This window comes from Hyperolius riggenbachi, chromosome 2 (genome assembly GCF_040937935.1).
Source record: "Hyperolius riggenbachi isolate aHypRig1 chromosome 2, aHypRig1.pri, whole genome shotgun sequence".
Taxonomy (NCBI): Eukaryota; Metazoa; Chordata; class Amphibia; order Anura; family Hyperoliidae; genus Hyperolius; species Hyperolius riggenbachi.
The window spans coordinates 377,001,154-377,021,849 of record NC_090647.1 but is presented as its reverse complement, the minus strand read 5'-3'; the positions used below and the strand labels follow the sequence as shown (position 1 = coordinate 377,021,849).

Genomic DNA, 20,696 nt, shown 5'->3' with positions numbered 1-20,696 from the left:
CTTAGAGGGGATCTAATTAACATGTATAAATACATCAGAGGGCAATATAATACCTTGGCGGATGAGCTTTTTGTCCCTAGGCCTTCTCAAAGGACTAGAGGACATGATCTGCGCATGGAGGAAAAATGTTTTAGCCATTTATTTAGGAAAGGGTTCTTTACAGTAAGAGTGATTAAGATGTGGAATGCATTGCCACAGGAAGTCGTTATGGCAAACTCTATACCTGCATTTAAAGGGGGCTTAGATGCTTTCCTTGCGTTGAAAGACATCCATGGCTACAATTACTAGGTAATGCCTAATGATGTTGATCCAGGGATTTTATCTGATTGCCATCTGGAATCGGGAAGGAATTTTTCCCTTTAGGGGCTAATTGGACCATGCCTTGTAAGGGTTTTTTCGCCTTCCTCTGGATCAACAGGGATATGTGAGGGAGCAGGCTGGTGTTGTACTTTATACTGGTTGAACTCGATGGACGTATGTCTTTTTTCAACCAAAATAACTATGTAACTATGGCCTCAATTCACGGAGTTTTATCAAACACTTTATCAAACGTTTGATAAACGTTTGATAAACTACCTCATGGGGAAAATCTAATTTTGAATTCACTGAGGTGTTATATATTTATCGAATGTTTTACCGATAAAACGTTCAACAAATATATAACACCTTAGTGAGATTTTACCCATGAGGTAAATTATCAAACGTTTGATAAAGTGTTTGATAAACATTTGATAATGCTCCGTGAATTGAGGCCTATGTAGCATGTAGAGAAGGAATGGTTACAATCTCTGTTGGGGTTTTTCCAGGGGCGGCCTGACAACTCATGGGGCCCCCGGGCAATAGAAGATTATGGGGCCCCATACACCTGCAAGCCACACCTGCCTATCCTCAAGCCCCACCCACACACAGCCCTACCCACATAACCTACACTTGTTACAAGATTTCTCTTCACTATGTTCAAAATAAATGTTTACTAATTAAAAAAATAGAAGTACTTACATTTACTAAAGTGCAACAATTGTACATTTCCAAACTGAATGTTTTCATAAATTAACAAAATATAACAGGTGTAACAAATGTCTTCGTAGCTGAACATTTCAATAAGATAACAATATGCTGGGTGGGTGGGAAGGTGGTTTGGGTGCTGCTTGGTTTGGGTGCTGCTTGCTTTGGGCGGGAGTTTTGGGTGCTGGATGCTTAGTTTGGGTGGGAGTTTTGAATGCTGCTTGGTTTGGGTGGGACCGGGAGATTTAGGTGCTGCTTGGATTGGGTGCTGGCTGTGGCGCAGGGGGCCCCCCTTCCACCCTGCAGAGTTGCAAGTGGACTAGTTGGCTTGTCATAGATACTTATGTGCTCCAGGGCAGGCTCCAGCAAGCAGCGGCACTGACTGCTCTCTGTTTGCCGCTAGCGTCCTATCTTCTGGCGGCACCTTCTATGATGTCATAGGAGGTGCCACCGAAACCATGGGGACAAGACGCCAGAGGTAGAGAGAGCAGTGAGAGGGCAGTGCTGGAGCCTGGAGCATGTAAGTATTTAAAGTATTTGTGCCAAGTGCTAACTAGCTCCACTCGCAACTTTGCAGGGCGGGCGGGCGGCCCCAGCGGCACCACAACCATCGCCCAAACCAAGCAGCATGGCACCCAAACCTCCTATAATGTTAGTGACACTTTAACTGCGGTGATGGAATTGAGGCAGGCAGGGCACTTTCTAGTCTAAAATCCCTCCCCCCCCCCTCCGGAGCCAGGTATAATTTTCCCCCAGTATAGGTAGCCAGGCATGGTTGACTCCAGAATATGGTATCCCATATAGTTGCCTCCAGTACAGGTTAGATAGGTAGGTTCCCCAGTACAGGTTAGATAGGTAGGTGCCCCCAGTATAGTTTAGATAGGTAGGTGCCTCCAGTATAGGTTAGATAGGTAGGTTCCCTCAGTATAGGTTAGATAGGTAGGTGCCCTGAGTAAAGGTTAGATAGGTAGGTGCCCCAGTATAGCTTAGATAGGTACATTAGATTCCCCTTAGTATAGGTAAGGTAGGCAGATGCCTCCAGTGTAGGTTAGATAGGTAGGAGCCCCCAGTATAGGTTAGATAGGTAGGTTCCTGCAGTATAGGTTAGATAGGTAGGTTCCCTTCAGTATAGGATGGATAGGTAGATGCTTCGAGTGTAGGCACAGCGGCGGGGGGGAAGCGGGCAAGACAAGTGGGCAAGCGTAGTTACAAACGTACCTTCCGCGATCCCTGCATGCAGCCTCCAGCTTCTTCCTACTTCCTCCCCCGGTGTCAATCCCATTGGTAACAGCGCCTCCTGTGATGACATGCGGTCACATCATCACAGGGGCGCTGTTACCAATGTGACGGACACCGGGGGAGGAAGTAGGAAGAAGCTGGAGGCTGCGTGCAGGGATCGGGGAAGGTGAGTTTGCATCTATGCTATGCCCGCTTCCTCCGCCGCTCCGTCCAGAGCCCCCCCTCCTGCTACTCAATCTGGCACCCCGGGTGATTGCACTATTCACCTGGGGCTAGAAATGGCCCGGGAGGCAGGCCCCCTACCGACCATGGGCCCTCGGCCCATGCCTGAGTGCCCGAATGGTCAGTCCACCGCTGGGTTTTTCATTCATATGTGCTTTTACAGTTAACAAGCTGACAAATCATCTTTTTCCAGTGGTTCTGGGCCAACAAAGGGACTATATGCATACTAAACAGTGATGCATTGTGCGAGACCTCATATGCTCACTCCGACCTGAATAATCACAAATACCTTTTGTTTCAAGAAGGCAAATTTCTGTTTTCCAATGAAAAAAAAAATGTTTTGCGGGTCAAACTGAGGGAGTGAGGGAAAATCACTTACACTTTCACACAGACAGCTATAAAAGCATTTTTTTTCTTCTAAGTTTAGCATAAGTTAGAATTATTCCAAAGCACAATTGCTGCTTATAGCCCTATTGGGGAAATTTTATTTATCAGACTTCCTGCTATTTTTGGGAGTTTTTTGGGGGGCAGATTTGTGGTGGGGGTGGGAGGCAGCTAAGATTAGACATCAGGAAGGGGGAATTTAACCCCCTTTTACACATACTGTATATTCTGGCGTATAAGACTACTTTTTAACCCCTGAAAATTATCTGAAAAGTCGGGGGTCGTCTTATACACCGGGTGTCATTGATGCTGGGTGATACGCCCTATCCTGTTACCGACTCTCAGATCTCGCTGCTGCGGACTGTAGTGAAGCGGCGCAGGCGCAGATGTGCGAGATCTGTGGGGCAGATAAGGAGGTAAATCAGATACAAGGGTGGTCCAGAACGGTGAAAGAGGCGTGTTTTATGGGCACAGCGCGATCTATTCTTCCATACCGCTCTGATAAATGGGTAGACAAGGAGAGCTGACCAATCCACTTAGGGAAAGGGAGATTTTATCAATCCAACCAGTCAATCGCCTATATACTGTTATATTCTGGGTACCACATACAGTACAGCACAGTATATGATTTTTTTATTTTATTTGGTGTGCGTTGGAAAAGGGGTAGTCTTATACGGCGAGTAGATCCCAAACTCTATATTTTAACTGGAAAAGTTAGTCTTATACACCGGAATATATGGTAATCAGTTGCTCTCAGTTATAACTGAAAGAAAACTGATTTTCAAAGTAATGCCCATGTTTTCCTATGCCACAGTTTCCACCACTCACGTTTTAAAGAGACTGTAACAACATTTTCAGCCTTATTTCTTCTATACTATAAGTTCCTATACCTGTTCTAATGTGCTCTGGATTACTGCAGCCTTTTCTAGTTGCACTGTATCTGTAATCTATCTAATCGTCTTTTGTTTGTCAAGCTTTGTTGACCCAGGGAGGAATGCACTGCCTCTGCTGTGATAGGGAGAAAGTATGCACTGAGTGGAGTGCCGATAATTCACTATGTAATAAAAACTTGTAGTATACTGTAACATGATATATACACAAACATCACTTCCTGGTTAGAGGCCATGTTTTTAGTTTGTAAACACTGCCTAAAACTGGCAATTAAAAGCCAGGATCGAGGCGGGAGCGGCAGGAAACTGCAAAGAGGGATCCAGGAGATCACAGTGACTCGATTGGTATCTTTTTTATTGTACAAATCGGACAGTACAGATTATCGTTAACTGAAACCTTTTTCGCAATGCACTGCTATGTAAAAACGTACCAACGTGTAGTAACATCTACTAACACATATTAGTGCATACTAACACATTAAGTGGTCAGTATTATCTTTTGAAGACATACCAGAGAACCCCTTTAAGGATCTGACATGTCAGATTCTTAATGACCCTGACACCAGAACAACCCCAATCACATGGTTTTTCTAATTCTTCTTGTCTACAGGAAGTTGCTCCAGCCCCCTTCATAGCAACAGAATGCATCACTAGCCTTAAGGGTAGCGATGCATCTGTGCAGCATCAGGACTCATATTGTCACCAGAGGTTTCCTGATCCACGACGGGTGATAATAAATGAATGTGTGTATGTAGCCTTAAGGTAGCCACACCTTACAATTAAAAGATCCATTTTTCACCAATGCGATAATTTTGATCGTTTGTCCCGAAATATCCAGAGCTTTTCTTTTTTTTTGATTGATAAATCAGATCAAATTTCCTTTTTTTTTTGAGATCGCACATGTTGGAAATTTCAGACCAACTTTATCAAGAATTGTATGGTGTGTGATGGTGGATTGTCAATTACTTGATGTACAGTTCCAATCAATTTTTTCTGAGCATTCAATTATTCTATTCATGATTGGGGAAAATTTGAACATACAGTAGGTGTGTGGTACATTGGTCAGATTTTTATATAGACCTACACCACCTGCAGCTAGTACAGAATGCTGCCGCAAGACTGTTAACAAGCCAACCCCGGCATTGCCACATAACACCAAACCTTTGCTCACGACACTGGCTACCCATAAAATAAATGGAGAATCCTTTTCAAGATAGGTGTGCTAACATTCATATCTCTACACAACCTAGGCCCTGGATTCCTGAAAACCTCTGGAGTCAGAGCTTTCTGCCGTGCTCCCTACCCTTTGGAATGCCTTGCCAAACCTAATCAAGACAGCTCCAACCCTGAACAGGTTTAATTCAAAACTAAAAAGCCACCTGTTTAGTCTGGCATTTTTGATCATATTACTTTTCCATTGTACACATCACTATGTACTGATCTGAGACAAGCTTATGCGCTTTGTGCACTGAACACAACAGGTAGGTATATGCAGTGCTGAGGTGGGTGCACTGAACACAACAAATAGGTATATGCAGTGATGGGTATTACAATGTGCACCTGTCACACACAGACAGGTACCGGACAGGCACAGTGACACTGCGTGCGCTCAGCTCACGTAGGTAGGTGGGTGCACTGTGAACAACAGGTAGGTAGGTATATGCAGTAATGGGTACTACAATGTGCACCTGTCACCCACAGACAGGTAGCGGACAGGCACAGTGACACTGCGTGCGCTCAACTCATGTAGGTAGGTGGGTGGACTGTGAACAACAGGTAGGTAGGTATATGCAGTAATGGGTATTACAATGTGCACCTGTCACACACACAGGTAATCACTGAATGTGCTGGGCCTGGCAGTGGCACACACACAGTATGAATTATCAAGGCTGTCTATGCAACACAAGTGTCAGTGGGACACACAGAAAAAAAAATAGATCACAAGAACAAGATTAGCTCTCAAAAGAGCTGTTGTGAGGTGATACTTTAGCAATAAGAATCAGCAGGGAGCAAGCTAAGAAGCCTACAAGAGCCTAACTAATCTTTCCCTGTGAGAGTCTGCAGCAACAGCAGCTGTTCCTTCTCTATTTACTGCAGGCACACGAGTGAGTAAAATGGCCAGCGATGCCTGCCTTTTATAAGGGGGGGGGGGAGTGGCTCCAGGTGGGAGTGTACCCTTATTGGCTACAATGTGCCTGCTGACTGTGATGTAGAGGGTCAAAGTTGACCCTAATGGTGCATTATGGGGGCGAACCGAACTTTCGGAAAAGTTTGCAGTTCTCCGCAATCGCGAACCCCCGGAAGTTCGCCGGGAACCGTTCGCCGGCGAACCGTTCGAGCCATCTCTACACCCCTGGTGTTAGTATCAGTAAAATTGCTATGTGCTCCCTACTTACCTGAATCAGACCCATAGTTACATACCAAGTGGAATTAGAAAAAAAAATAGACACATTTTTACAAAAATTACTTCATTACTACTAGGTTTGTTCTTCTAGTGAACAGTTGGTCAATTCAGTCAACATTTAAGTAAGTATGAATACATATTGTATGTAAGGCTGTAATTTTCTTTTTATGACAAATAGGACCTAATTGTACATGTAAATCCAAAGCTAGCACGTATGTGTAACCAACGGTTTGTTAACAGGAGGCTCACATGTCTCTAGTGTTAACCTCCAGTCTCTACAAAGCTGCAGTGTTATCACTGAAACCTCTTTTTCCTTTAAAGAGGACTCAATGGAAGATGGTGGTGAGGAAAATACCATTTCATTGCAGAGTCAGGTAAGGCTCCATATGATGCTCATGCTCAGGGTTGCTCGGGTAGTGCTTTTCATTACCCGCCCGGATCCGGGTACCCAGATATCCGGATCCGATTCGGATATCCGGATCCGACCTTGCGGCTATCCGGATCGGATCCGCATATCCGGCCGCATTACCCGCGGATGCCCGACCTATAGATAGAAAAACCGGAAGTGCCCTTTAAATAGCTTTTAAAGGGGTTTTAGGGTAAATGATGCATGTAGCATCATGTTTTTTTAAAGGGAAGCACTAATAAAAAATTTTGTTAGCATGAAATTAAAAAAAAAAAAGCTGTCAATTAACATCAGGACTAGGTTCCAGACAGCGGTCGTGCAGCCCACATTGTGTCCAAAGTCCAATCGCACAACTGGGACATGACAGTTTTCAGCCCAGACACCTCCAAAACAGTGCAATTGTGCTTTAGGTTGAATATAGGTGGCGGTATCAGCAGCAGTGGCCTGTGGCACCGTGGCAGCCAGATTGGGGAGGTGAAGATTCCCCTGCGGCCTGAATGGGATGCTGCGGCTTTTCCCCCTGTGACGGTTGGGGGTTGAGTGGTGCGGCTGGTGGTAGCGGCAGAAGGATGTGGTGGGTCCCGCATTCCACGGCCATTGTCTGCAATGCTGATGCTCCGTGCCAAACCCACCAACGCATCCTCCTCCTCAGAGTCAGAGCTGACATCCCCATTCTGTGGATGGTAGTCACGGTCCTTCATCCCATCATCAACATCATACCCCCCCCTCCTCAAAACCCAGAACATCCTCCTCAAACTCCTTGCGGCTAACAGCCCTGAGTTAAATCGCGGCGCCTGGAGCGAAAAGCTCACTGACTGAGGGTAGGCTGCCCGCTGGGGTTGACACTGACACGGCAGACCTTCTGAGGGTGGCCGTAATGTTGCTCCCTGTCCTCTTGCCCTTGCTGCCCTTCCCCCAGCTGCCGGTGCCAGCAGACATAGTACAACTTATACGTGATGATGTCACCAGATGATGTGGGGTACTTTTACTTTAATAAAATCGGGGTTGGACTTTACATCAAATCAGCACGGAGTGACAGACCGCAGAGTAGAGGACAGACGGTGCACACTGTGTTATGGTGGCGGCCTGGCGGGTGCACACGGTGCGTTCCTGCACTCGATTTCCCACTCGATTCCCATCGACTCGATTATATCCGACATGTCCGATTTGCGTTTCGATGGATCGTTAGGTCGATTTGGCATAATTTACATGCGAATCGACCTAACGATCCATCGAAACGCAAATCAGACATGTCGGAAATAATCGAGTCGACGGGAATCAAGCGGGAAATCGAGTGCGGGAATGCACAGTGTGTACCTGCCAGGCCGCCACCATAACAACTAACTGCAGTACTTATTACAATACAATAACACAGTAATCCTTCTATTCCCTATACTGTCCTGCTGGCCTGCACAGACACAGACACAGACAGGACCTAACTGAGTGAATGAAAGCAAACAATTACAAGCTAGCTAGCTAAAAGAAAATCACTGTATACAGCACTTGCTAAGCCAGCACTGGAGCAAGTCTGTCAGTGACCAGCCAGCCACGCAAGCAAGGACGATCTGTCTCATCATGCCAGCCCTCCTTACTATACAGGGGGGGCTGGCCAGGGTTCCCTTCTGTAATTGGGTGCCAGGGCTTAGGCTGGTAGGCCTCTGATTGGCTCAATGAGGTCAGGTGGTGGTCAGGCCAGGGTTCCCCTTTGTGATTGGTTGCTAGGGCTTCTGCTGGGAGCCCTCTGATTGGCTGAATGACATCATCTCCTTACTTAGTTACACTATCCGGATCCGGATATCTGGACGGATACCCGCGGGTATCCGGATTATGCGGCCAGATATCCGGATAGAATCCGGATAGTGCTATCCGGATAGTGGCCCAGGTATCCGGATCTGGATCCGACCTGGATAGCGTAAAAATGGTCGGATACCCGGGTTTATCCGGGTACCCGGGATCCGGATGAGCACCCCTGCTCATGCTTACAGGTAAGGATCCATTTAAAATGTTGGACACCCACTGGACCTTAATTCTGAAATGCAGACTCCCTGAGTACATCAGTAATGGGTCCAGCACAAGCTTCAGGATTTTCAATTAACGTAAAATGTGTTAATGTTTAATTAGAACCCTTTGAATTATGAATGAATCTGTATAATAAAAATGGTGGTTTAAAATTTCTGAATTTGCTTTGTTGTCCTTTTCTCTTTAGCACTGCATGGTCACCAATTAGTCATTACTGGACACTGGGCTGGTTCTGTCTTGTGTGAGTGGTTGGGTTAGATAGGGTGAATCTGTCAGGCTGTAAAGATTGTATGTCTCTGCTTAAAGGGGAACCTGTACTGATTAAAATTATTTAAAATAAACACATGAAGTAACTTCAAATGAACATTACATAATTGCCTTGCCATCAGTTCCTCTCAGAAGCTCACAATTTTCTTCTGACAATGATCCCTTCCAGTTCTGACAAAAATTTTGTCAGAACTGAAATACATCAGTTGCTGTCAGTTATATATCAGTTGCAGTCAGTTTCAGCTGAGAGGAGAACTGATGTGTCCATGTTTCCCTATGGCTCAAGTCGGCGATGTTACAGTTTAACAGTGTGCTGACCAGGAAGCTGTTAGGGGTAATGGCTATTTTTAGAATGGAGGACAGAGAATTCCATTGATCACAGTGGACAAACAGGACGCAGAAGAGGAGGAAGAGATTGAGGAGTAGACTACACAGGAGGTAAGTATGCCATGTTTATGTTTATGCTGACTTTTAATTTTCAGTTTAGGTTTTCTTTAACTCTTGACTAGACAGTAACACAGCCAGGGAAGAGAAGGTGAGAGTGGTGTAGTGCATTCCATCCACAAGTCGCATGCAGAGGAGGAGACTGGCCCAATTACATGAAGCAGCAAAGTGTTGCAAGATGATGCTCACACTCAGTATTCCTTAGATGTTGATATTGGATATGGATTTGGATATTGAAACAAAAGGTGAAAAGTGATGTTGCCAACCTTGAGGTTTTTTATTTTTTTTTATTTTATTTTTTTTCTATAGACCAAAAAGAAGCAATTTATTGGTATGATAGTTTGTGTTATTACTGGCAGCTTCACATCTCACATCTTAGTATTATTATTTTAGATTATTTTATTTATTTATTACATCTGAAGAGAATGGGAATGATTCAGAGACTCTTTCAGCTTTCCAATTCTAATTCATCACCCAAACAGAACTGGAATGGTAGTGAACATGCAAAGGAAATTTGCAATATGCTATTCAGGCTGTGGCAAGACAGTGCCATGGTCTCAACAAACTGTGACTAAGGCTATTTACACTGCACCAAGTGTGATGTGAAAATGACAACTGCATGCTCAGCAGCACTTTAACCTTCTGCTTTGTACACACAGTAGATATGAGACATGTTGATGAACTTGGTGTGCACCACTGCCCAATACAGCAAACATAACCTACATACCTATTACATGATTCCTTACTCAATATGCACATATTCAGAAAAGGAAGAGAGACATCCTCCTCCCCCCTTTGCAGCCTTCTCCAGCATCAGACTGCTGCCCATCCTCCTACCTCCATCCTCCTACCCTGCAGCCACCCACTCTATTGCTTCTGGTCTTTTACACATTGCATTAAGTCACACAACATAATGGATGACTTGAGACCAGAAGGCTGATCAGGTGACTGCAGAAGAGAATAGACACAGGCCTGGTACAGGCTCCAGCATCACTGCTGTGCTTCTCTGCAATGGTGTGTTGGTGTGCGTAGTAGCTATTAAGGGAGCACAGGAGGGAATGTCCTAGGAAAAGGAGGAGGAGAAAAAGTCAGGAGAAGGCCACACATCTTGTATGAGGAGGTGGGGAGAGGAGAGGAATGGTTGATTCACTTGTCATGGACAGACAGATAATGACTGCACTTTCTATAGGGAGAGGTAGTTAGGGGTTTTGGTGTCTGCCCTCGCTGTGCGAATGGAATAGTGGCTATACTTGTTATGGAGGAGCATGGGAGAGGGTAGTTGAGTTGGCCACACTTGTTATTACACTAGGAGTCACCAAATGGGCGGGTAGCAATGCAAAGGGGAGGGGGGAGGAGAGAGAGAGCACAGCAAAGTTTTACTGGGAGGTATCATGATTTGTAGGTATGCCCCCAGGTGATAACTGCTGGGTAAAACTTCATTCACTGACCTGCTACAGCCAATAGTCCTCCCACATGTCTCCTTAGATATAGTTGAGAAAGTAAGGAGGTGGATTTGTATTGGCTGCTCGAGTGGGTGGGAGAGAGGAGAGCCTTTCTGAACTTACTTCTCCTCCCAAACCATTCTCACTGAGCTCTGATCAGCTCATATTTTACTAATGGGAGCATGTCATCTGCCCATGCACTAAATGAGGAAGTAGTACTTTTTTTTCCAGATTGCTCTCTGTCACAGGCAAGAGTTAAGAGAACAACTGGCAACAGAGGGTGCAGTACTGTGCCTAGGATACTAGGTTGCCTTAGATCTTTTGCCTGGATAGCTTGTGCCTAGATACACAATCATGCACATGTTAAAGTCCAAAAGTCACCATGAAAGCCCAGAAAGCCTAACATGTAGTGCATTTAGGCCAAAGTGAGCAATAGCTGCATTCATAATTACTCAGTACAGATCTGCTTTAAAAGCATTATACATAAACTGCAGTGTGAATACATCACAACCAAAATACACAAATTTGTGAACTTTTGCTGCTCTAATAATGCTACTTTCCATTTTTGTGGTTCAACCACAGCTCAAACATTTCCAACATGGCTGTGTACACATAAGCCCTTAATTTCAACAATATGCTTATAACTGTGTTAGCCAAATGCTTCCTCAAACCATATCAGCTAACTTCTTGCAGGATAAGAAAAAGGGCAGATCTTTGATTTGTAATTTTGATTTATACTGTCTCTGACTGCTTTATTTTATGATGGTATAAGTGACAGGGGGTTTATTGGGTTACATTTAGTTTTGTGGACAAGATCGATGAGGATCAGGAAGGTCAGAAATGCTTTCTCAGGGGTTATGAAATGTCTACTAAGGTGTCTACAAGCTCCCCATTCCTGATTTACACTACTGTAGACTGTAGTTTTCACTAAATCATTATTATACCACTAAAATAAATGATGTAAGTCTACTAAAAAAAAATGTCAAATTGTAGCAAATATCATAGGGAAACAGAACTTCTAGGAATAAAAAAGGCCTCTATGGATGTCTAGAAAAGTTAGGAATAAAATGAGGCTGAAAGTGAGGAAGGTTGCTAGTCTTCCAATTTAAATATTAACTAATCAACTCGCGAGGAGTGCAGGCAAGACTAAAATTCAAAATGCATAAGGCAACCGGCCCTACTGGTATCCATCCTCTGGTATTAAAGTGCACTTGTCACAGGGGGAGCAAGAAGATTTACACTTACCTGGGGCTTCTCCCAGCCCTCTGTAGTCCATCAGTTTCCTTAGTGTCTGTCCGGGCCCCTCCATTCTGCCTCCAGGCCTGGCCATACATCTCCTCAATTATGCTGACGTTGCCTGAAGCATTCTGCACCTGTGCATTTACAAGCCTTAAGTAGCTGTACAGGCACAGAACCTTCCTGGCCACGGGAGCACTATTGAGGAGCTGCATGAATGGGCCTACCGGGGCTGACAGTAGCAGAATGGAGGAGACTGGACAGACACAGATGGAGCTGACTAACTACAGGGGGCTAGAAGAAGCTCCAGGTAAGTATAAATCCTCATGCTCCCTTCTTCACAGGTTAACTTTAAGGGTCATTTCATACTGTTCACATTGCATTGCATTCATTAAGTTCCTTAGAAAGCTTATATTCTGCTATGCTTTTGACTTGCTACCAAGGTGAGCATGGTATAGGGATGATGTTAGTATGATTTAACATTTCAAGCACAGAGAAAACTGGAGGAAAAGTGTTGATGCCAGCATTTTCTGCCTCAGTTTTGATCACATAACTAAATAATCAATGATAACTTTTTACACAGACAATATTTATTGAGAATTAATGCACTATATATCAATACATTTAGATGTAACTGTTTAATAAGGACAAATCAATGTTTTCTAAACAAATTCATAAAATGGTCCCTGTGGTAACTAAAATATTCTGCTGGTACATTATTAATCAATACAGCTTCTACCTGTGCTTTTATTAGTAATCAAAATTATGCTAGAAAATCCTTAGGAAAATATTAGGCTCCAGCATTGATACGAATGGCTTTATAGAAATCTGACATGTATATATCACCTCTTTAGTTTGGGGACATGCAGATAATTTATAGGGGAGCTAGACTTTTTATGGCAGGCATATCCGGGTTTACTAAATGGAAAAACCCAAGAAATTCCATGATTTTAAAGAAAAGTAAGCATATGTTATGACATATTTATGGGACTACAGGAAGAAGTCCAAACAGAAGAGTTTTCTATGTAGAGGAAACAAGCCTTAATTCAATTATTTGGCAATAAGTCAAAACCTGCCAGATAACACATTTTTTTTTTCAACTCGAGATGTATAATACAGACAATCAGTTCCCTAGAAATAAACATATGTCATAGCTTTAAAACAAAACATAAAGATGTGAAGCAGGCTTTACTCCCAAAAAGATTACATCTATGAGTGTGACAACCTAGTGAAAAGTTATATGACATTTTAAGCAGCCACTGAGCTGTTGCTGAGGGGAAGTTATATAACTTACAGTCACCAAAATGTCTAGCTGGAATTTAACTAGGAGAATAAGTACACAACAATGATGGAAACTATTTGGCTAAAGATCTCGTAAGCTGATTGACTATAAAAGACAGGCCTGACTGATAGGGCAAATTCAAACTGTGTTAAATATATCTAGTTATATCTAAATCAATGCAATCCCCAGGTTCTTTTGTTGTAAAGTTTAATGTAAATCTAAAGTTTTATGTGCTGCGAGTAAAATCCATTTGAAAACTCTTCAGGAAGATGTTAACACTCTTCTTTTGCAGGAAAATTGTTAATAATTCATTTTGGAACAGGAGAATGATGAAAGCAAGAATGTATTGGCCTATGCTGAACTGTAATTACCATGGTCTGCTGGATTTTGGTGACATCACACATGATGTCCAAGTGCTCAAGATGAAGTCACAGCCACAAACAGTTGGAGCCATGGCAGGAGAGGAGGAAGGGAAGGAAGAAGACTTCACAGTCTTAATTATGGTTTGAGACACCAGTTAATTAAAATTTAGTGTCTTCCACTTCTCAGTCTCTTCTCTTTGTGCCATCACCAGTGGCATTTTTCCTACAATGAAAGATGAGGGAGAATAATGGTAACTGAGGACCACAGCAATTACATAATAGCCTGTAAACGTAATTATTAATAATATTATTTATCATCATTAGTGTTTATACTGAGCTTCCGGCATGTTTAGAATGTTCACATTCCTTATTTCATTACACAAGAAGACAAACATTTTTTGTGCTTCCATCTTAAAGATGATACTAGTAGATTAATCAACATGCATCACTACTAAGCTGTCTTTTTCCCTCTAAACCCTTTTTTTATGCATGTACAATGCACTCAAGCTTATCCAAGTGCTAAAGTGCTACCAGTATGTTTATCATATATTAGTTTGTTCTGCTCATTACTATAGCACAGCATATACTTGTAAAGCTGAGTAGTGTTCTGTATGTAATGGTACACACTGTGGTTGTACTAAATTACATGACTGTATCTTATCATTGTGCTTGGTGTACTGCAAGCACACAGTGACTGGAGCACACAGTGATTTACATGCCATTAACTGCCATGCATGAAGACAATATTATAAATTGGCTGTCAATGTTCTTTTTTCCTATCAAGGGAATCTTGTGCGTTTTTTCTTGCATTCTCTGCAAATCCTCTAGCTGACATACAAAATGTATGCAGAACAATGATAATCTCTCTATAAGTAATGTATTCTGCTAGCATTACACATTTCATCAGTTCCTCCATGGTTAATACAGCATAGGATCCATCACCTGTTTTGGTGTTGTGCTTTTCTTCTCCTAGGTTACCACTAATCATGCACTTTCTATGTACATAATGTGACCACAAACAGGTTGTTCTGGCATGTCTTTCAAAATAAGCAGTTTTCTCCTGTGCAGATCTCCTTTCTTTTTACATCATATGCTTCTTGGTAACCACCAAATAAAGACACAAAATACAGCGTTCCATGCTACCAGATATTGCTACGCAAGTCTCAATGGAAAATCACAATGTGATTGTGATCAGCAACAGGCTAAAGCATACACAGATGAAACCCTCCCAATATACACAATCAACTGGTAGCCAAGGAATCAAAATGGACTAATATGCTTACCTTAAACGTGGAACAGGCATCACTCCGGAAATCAGATAAATAATGCTTGCAGAAACCCAGCCTACTTTATTACCCTTCTAATTCAAAAGGTAAAAAAATGGATTCAGCCAGAAGTAATCAGTTACAGAAATCGGGAAGAGAAAGTGGAAGGCGGCATGCCACACCTCCAGCCGCTTAGTATTCTGATGTCCGGGCTGTGGCCATTATTTGCGAGCTTGATCTCATCAAATCCAAGCAAGATCTTTGCCCCTTGCCGCTGCTGGAAATGGTACCCAGGATCTGAGAGACGTAGCAGGGCTGCTGGAAGCTGGAAGTCTGTTCCTCTCGCTTGCAGTCTCAGTGCTGAAAAAGCAACAGAGAGATGTGAGCTACGAGGCACACCAACAAATGAAATCATTAAAACACAACACATCTGACACTGCATGCTAATGGGGCTCAGCGCTTGGAAACGTGCTGAAAAGTTACCCACAGAGCTGTCCATTCTGTTACATGTTTAGGAGGGTTAAAACGCTTTTATTCGCACGAGCTTAGGCTTGCTAATGACAAAGAACACCACACTGTTTCATTTCAAACATATTAAAAAGCCTTTGATTTCTCGCTTTACAACACTATAGGCTTATTTAATTAAAACTCCTTTCTTTTCCATTCTAGTTTGTATAGGTTGTGTATAAATCTCTGTAATAAAGCTAGTTTGCAAACTACAATGCAACAATAATAAATACTTTATTTCCAGCAAGGAGACCATGTCATACTAATAAATACCCACAGTTCACTTCCGCTCCCCCCCCCCCCCCCCCTCCAGTATTCACAGGGCTCTGGGTTTTACCCTCAATACAGGATTGTGTTAGGAGATGGAGGCTGCACTTCAAAGAAGAGTGATCAGTTAGAGGTGTCCCCAACTAACCAGTCTTTCATGTGGATGTAGGAAATGTCAGCTCTCATCTGTCAGAGGTAATGAAAAACTGTTACAACAACCAGCTTCTGCCCTTATTTGGAAACACTGTCTCCTTACCTTACGTAGGAGTCTCAATATTTGGAATCCACTATTTCTTACGGTAGCTGTATGTAGATCATAGAGAGGAGGATCAGGTAGAAAGAGTAGCAGGCACATCAAGAGGTTCAAGTCCTTGATCAACAGCCATATAGTAAACTATCAACAGTCAATATCAGGCTTGGTAATAGTGACACTGTCCAGAAAGCATTAACTCCTGTGCATGCATGTTTAACAATTCTCATCCCCCATCTATTTCCGACTCCTGCAGAGAATAATATGAATTGAAAGGCAGGTGGCGCCCTGTTCTGTAGCAGGTTGTAGACCTAATATTTCCTCACATGTTGAAGAAGCTGACTCCTATGCTTTTCATTTAATTCAGCACAAGCATGTAACAGGTCCACAGACTGTAGCGGAAACAAGGCTTCTTGATTTTTTTCCCCTCTCTCGCTCACCCTCCTGATGACTTCAAGGTTGCTTTTTTTGTGTGTGTAGCTATTTTTAGGTTCTTACACTGTCCTATATCTCAGAGGTGATGCTGTGATACAGATCGACTGCTGGATGAACAGACCTCCCATGCTCACTAGGATCAGGCAAATAGGAGGGTTTTGTGGCGGTGGAGATATTAACCCCCGAGCTTACAAATGGAAGTGGGTTTCTTTTAAAAATGGATCATCCTTGCTGCAGAAAAGGCTATTTAAAATCACATTTTAGCCTTGCTTGTGACGACGAGTTGTGAACAGTTCTCTACCAACGTGTGAAACAGTGATGTGTTATGATAACTAAGCTAATGGTTTGCATTCCCTGACATAGTCAAATAGCACATTAGTTGTTTACTTGCTTCTACATTATACAAATGAGAAATGTATAGTTGACTGTGTTCAAAGGCACTTATCACGACGTTATAGGTGTCTTAACTATTCCTTCACGCAGCTTGTGCGTCTATAACTGAAGTATAGTACAATTGTTTAAAATGCTTGGGTTTGCTGAAACTTCAGCTGTTTAAAGGGTTAACCCTGTCTCCAGTGTTCGGTATATTTGCATGTATCTAATAACACTGGGAGGTTATTGTGCCGGTGTGCGTGTGTGAAACACGCTTGGGTCACAAGCTATTAATTTCCAGAAGACCATTTAGGGAGTATCCATTTTGATGCACAGTCAAGTCTTATCCAAACCATTTTATTGTGTTGTCATTCTTTGCAATCCCCTGTCTCTGTGGTATTTTTATATAGTGCTAGGCACATAATTAGCTGTTTCTAAAAAAAGATTGCAGTGATTCAAACACACTACATTGAGCTTTTGAGCAATTGAGCACATTAATATCAATCATGCCTTTTAAAACACTGTCTAACACTGAATGGTTGTAATACACATACCTTTGTTGTTGCTGATGCAGTGCCATTTTTATGCATAGATAAGGTCACTTAAGTTAACCATGTACTGTACCATCTGTATAACTAGTAGTTTATTTAAATACATTTCATAAAGAAGATTTTCATTAGAAAATGGCAAAGTGGTAGGAAACTACTGTGATAAGGAAGTATGTGATAACATCACATAACCATGTATAGATAACTTGTTGCATTTGAAGCCAATGTGTGATGTAGACAAGTGACCCATACACATATTTTAGATTTTTTTGTTTGTTTGTTTGTTTTTCAATATTTCTGAGAAAACCATGACAATGACGACATGTTTGTTATACATAATAATTACATGTATTCTAGATGTCATGGCTGTTTGAAAATAAAGGATAGATCATTTCTAGATTGCTTCACTAACTGTTTGGGCTGCTTCACACCAAAAGCACTTTTCAGCAGTTTTCCAGTCACTAGCATTTTGAAAAGCACCAGGCTAATGTCATTAAATGTGCTATTTCACACCGGACTGGTACAGACTCATAACATTGCATGGGCAATAGGTTGACACGCAGAATTATTCTTCAATGCAACACATGCAGAGTGTGAATGCACCCATAGGCCTTGTTCATACTCTATTTCTACAGACAGATTTTTTTTTTTTAGAAAGCACAGCTTATATGTAGTGATTTAGCAAACATCAAATTTACTGAAAACATTTGCGAACCGGCTGTTTACGGCGGGCTCCATAGACTTAAATGGCAGCCAAACAATTTTACTGTTAATAGCAAAGCCCCATACATGCTAGTAGTGATGCTCGGATGTCTCGATCCACGAATTCGGCAACCACGGCCGTTGTTAAAAAAAAATTCAGCCTCCGGCGTGATTGGTTCCATATTATGAAATGTGTCCACGCCACAACGCTGATTTTCGGTCGTGAATGAGGCAATCACGGCCGGATCCGGATTTTCTTTTAACATTAATAGCAAAGCCCCCATACATGCTACAATCCCCCAAATTGCATGGATTATCAAGGTGATAAGGGGCTACAACTTAAACAAAAAAATTCCAAAAATATTTTTTTATTTTTGAGGAAATGGATTTTAATGTGAAGTCAACACTTTAAATGGGGCTATTAATTGGTAATAAGTGGTTTTAAACAGGGAAATACACATTAAGCAATCACAGAGGTGAAGGTGAGTCCCAATGGCAGTTGGCGGTGATGGTACCACTGGAGGAGGATGAGTGGCTGACACCAAAAAGACCCAGAGAGGTTTTTGTAATTTTTTTTTTGGGGGGGGGGGGGGTGTTGCAGCGATTAGCAATGACATAACAGTAGAGTTGTCAGTGGACCCGGGCAGTGTAAACGCAGAGTGTAGTAGCGACTGAGTCAGGAGGTCAAAGCGGACGGTCAGTTCGGCAGCACAGAAGGACCATGGCAATTCACTGGTAGTACCATAGTGTAATAGTGCTGCCCAAAAAATTAAATGCGTCCGACGACCCGGGCAGTGTGAACGCAGAGTGCAGTAGCGACTGAGTCAGGAGGACAAAGCAGACGGTCAGTTCGGCAGCACAGAAGGACCATGGCAATTCACTGGTAGTACCATAGTGTAATAGTGCTGCCCAAAAAATTAAATGCGTCCGGTGACCCGGGCAGTGTGAACGCAGAGTGTAGTAGCGACTGAGTCAGGAGGACAAAGCAGACAGTCAGTTCGGCAGCACAGAAGGACCATGGCAATTCACTGGTAGTACCACAGCCGAAAGACACATTGCAGCAGCCACTTCATGTCCCCCTGTGTCCGACAACAGGGGCCAGGAACTCACCTTCCACCCAAGCCTGGTTGATTTTCAGGAAGGTGAGTTTGTCCACAGAGGCGTGGGAGAGCCAAGTGCGCTTCTCGGTGACCACGCCACCAGACGCACTGAAGCATCTCTCAGAGAGGACACTGGAAGGGGGGCAGGACAGGAGTTCCAGGGGGTACTGCGCAAGCTCCCTCCAGATGTCCAGTCTCTTGACCCAGTACTCCAAGGGGTCCACAGGGCTGTTGGTGTCATTGAGCCCACTGAATGACCCCATGTAGTCAGCCACCATGCTGGTTAGTCGCTGCTAGTGCTGGGTGGAGGTGGATGCTGTGGCTGGCACCTCTGCTGTTGGCTGCTGCACTGCATACAAGCTCTTGCTTAGCCTCTTCAGATCTCCGGGGCGCCAGTTGCTGCTGCTGGTGGTAGTTGTTTTGCTGCTGGTGGATGTCAGGCACCTGTTGCTGGGTTGGCAGAGCAGTTACAGTGGGGGTGGAAGGCTGAGGGAATGCTTCCAGTAGTCTGTGCACAAGGGCCCACTGCAACTCCCTTGTGCGTTGCTCGGTGGTGGATGGCGTCATGAACTCTCCCAGCTTCCCCTTCAGACAGGGGTCCGACATCAAGGTGATCCAGATGTCCTCCCTTGAACACATCTGGATCATCCCAGCAACCCTACGAAGGCAGGGCAACATGTGCACACCCATGGGAAACAAGTGGGCCTTGGCAACAAGATCTTCATCGTCCTCGTAGTCCCATATCACATGCCTGTCCTCTTCCTGTGCCATGTCGTCCTCCCCAAGCCGCCATCCCCGTACAACACCTGCGGCGCTGTGCTCCTCCTCCTCAGCATTCAGGTTAGGGACCTCCAACTCCTCCACTACCTGTGAGCCCTCTTGTGCTGCCATCTGGTCCTTTTCCAGCTGCCTCTGGGCTTCCTCCCCATGATTAATTAAAATGCACATTGCCTGCTCCAGCAGGCAAACCATGGGCAACCACTGACACACGGAGGCCCGCTCCTCGCTGACCATTTTGGTTGCCTTGGTTGCCTCCAGGAAGGGACTCAGCATCAGGCATACTTGCCGCATCTGTGTCCATTGACTTGCACTGATGATGGGGACTTGCTGGTTGCTGGGGACAGTTTGGTCTAACACGTAGGCCCTAACAGCCAGCCTGTGCTGACTCAGCCGCTCCATGGCCAGAGTAGAATTCCAGCGATTTGGCATATCTATGATGAGGCGGTGTGGCTTGCCATATTGCTGCTGTAAGGTGGACAGGAGTGCTGAGGCAGTGGCGGAGCGGCAGAAAAACCGTACCACCTCTCGGGCATCTTGCAGCAGGTCGTTCATCCCCTGGTGGGTGCGCAGGAAGCGCTGCACCACAAGATTCAGCACATGAGTTAAGCAGGGGATGTGCTGGAGGTTTCCCTGCTGCACTGCGGCCACCAGCTTGGCCTCGTTATCGGCTGCCACATACCCCACTTCCAGGCCTCTGGGGTCAGCTACCTCTGCTCCTGCTTCCTGAAGGCGGCCAGGACGTTGGCGGCTGTAAGCTTCTCCTTCCCCAGGGTCACCAATTTTAGCAGCGCTTGGCAGTGCCGAGGCTTGGCGCTGCTGCTGCCGAGGCGGGCTTGCTTTGCCGGTGTGGAGGGAGTGGGATGAGAGG

General features: G+C 44.0%; 1 protein-coding gene across 2 annotated transcripts in view; it reads right to left on the bottom strand.

The window, feature by feature from the left end:
- KCND3 (potassium voltage-gated channel subfamily D member 3) overlaps positions 1-16,275 on the bottom strand; it is a 1,159,387-nt gene extending 1,143,112 nt beyond the window's left edge. Inside the window, exons 1-3 of one of the 2 annotated variants that reach the window (XM_068269741.1) lie at positions 15,898-16,275; positions 14,886-15,227; positions 13,612-13,825 (exon numbers count right to left, since the gene is read on the bottom strand). The gene's annotated coding sequence lies outside the window, so the exon portion shown is untranslated. The remainder of the gene's footprint in view (positions 1-13,611; positions 13,826-14,885; positions 15,228-15,897) is intronic. The other variant, XM_068269742.1, reaches the window with a different exon arrangement.
- Positions 16,276-20,696: the final 4,421 nt, after the last annotated feature.